General features: G+C 45.3%; 1 pseudogene; it reads right to left on the reverse strand.

Moving 5' to 3' along the window:
• Nucleotides 1-320: 320 nt before the first annotated feature.
• On the reverse strand, nucleotides 321-803 carry LOC106733325 (40S ribosomal protein S25 pseudogene; annotated as a pseudogene).
• Nucleotides 804-1,005: the final 202 nt, after the last annotated feature.

A 1,005-nucleotide genomic window follows, 5' to 3' on the forward strand; every position in this document is an offset into this window, starting at 1 on the left:
AATTGTTCCAAAAGTTGCAACTCATTCCAAAACTAACTCCAAAGTTCAAACTCTCATTTGGGCAAACTCAAACATCAAAACAAATTACACACTCCCATAGTCAACTGTGGGGGGACAGGTATAGGGTAGAAATTTCCTTTTCATCAGAAGAAAGGAGTAACTGGACCCTAGCAAGTTTCAAAACTAAAGTGAGTAAATATTCGACCCCCAAACTCTAGGTACTTCATCCTGGACACACAGGGGATTGAACCACCGAAGTCCCTTTGACATGGTTGGGCTCAGTTCATGCTTCAGCTCTTTCCAGTGAACTCTTTTTTTTTTTTTGGCTTAATAAATTTTATTTTTCCAAATGTACAGTTGGTTGTGCCTCTTTATGCATCTTCACCAGTAGCTGGGAATCTCCATCCTTGGTATTTCTGATATAAATTACTTGTGCTCTGGGCTTTGAAACTAATTTTTTAAGTCCTTTACTAAGCAGCTCCTGAAGTGCTGCCCTGGCCAGAGAACCACGGATCTTCAGCCTCTCAGAAACCACAGCTGCGGTTATGAGCTTATAGTTGGGAACTTCCTTGCAGAGTTTGTTCTATGTAGCTTTGTCAAACAAGACCAGGTTATTGAGCTTGTCCCGAACTTTGCCTTTGGACCACTTCTTCTTTTTGGCCTTGCCCCCAGATTTGTTCACTGGGTCTTTGTCCTTCTTGGCCAACTTTCTGGTGTCTTTCTTCTTCTTGTCGTCCTTGGGCGACATCGCAAAGCCGGGAGAGCAGCTGCGGCCACCACAGCCTCGCTAAGATGTCGGACAGAAAGCTCCAGTGGACTCTTCTGCCTGCAGTTCATCTACACTGATGCCGCATGGTGGTAGCTCCCTGGTCTGGGACCTCGAGGATGGTTCCATTTCTGCAGTACTTAGCTCTCCTAGAGAGTACTTGACTCTGACCTACATTTCCACTTGACTCTGACCTTATGGAAACTCTCTGGTGGCTCTGCCTCTAAGACGTGTCTCTG

The sequence above is a fragment of the Tupaia chinensis genome, unplaced genomic scaffold (genome assembly GCF_000334495.1).
Source record: "Tupaia chinensis unplaced genomic scaffold, TupChi_1.0 Scaffold143566_1, whole genome shotgun sequence".
Classification (NCBI taxonomy): Eukaryota; Metazoa; Chordata; class Mammalia; order Scandentia; family Tupaiidae; genus Tupaia; species Tupaia belangeri.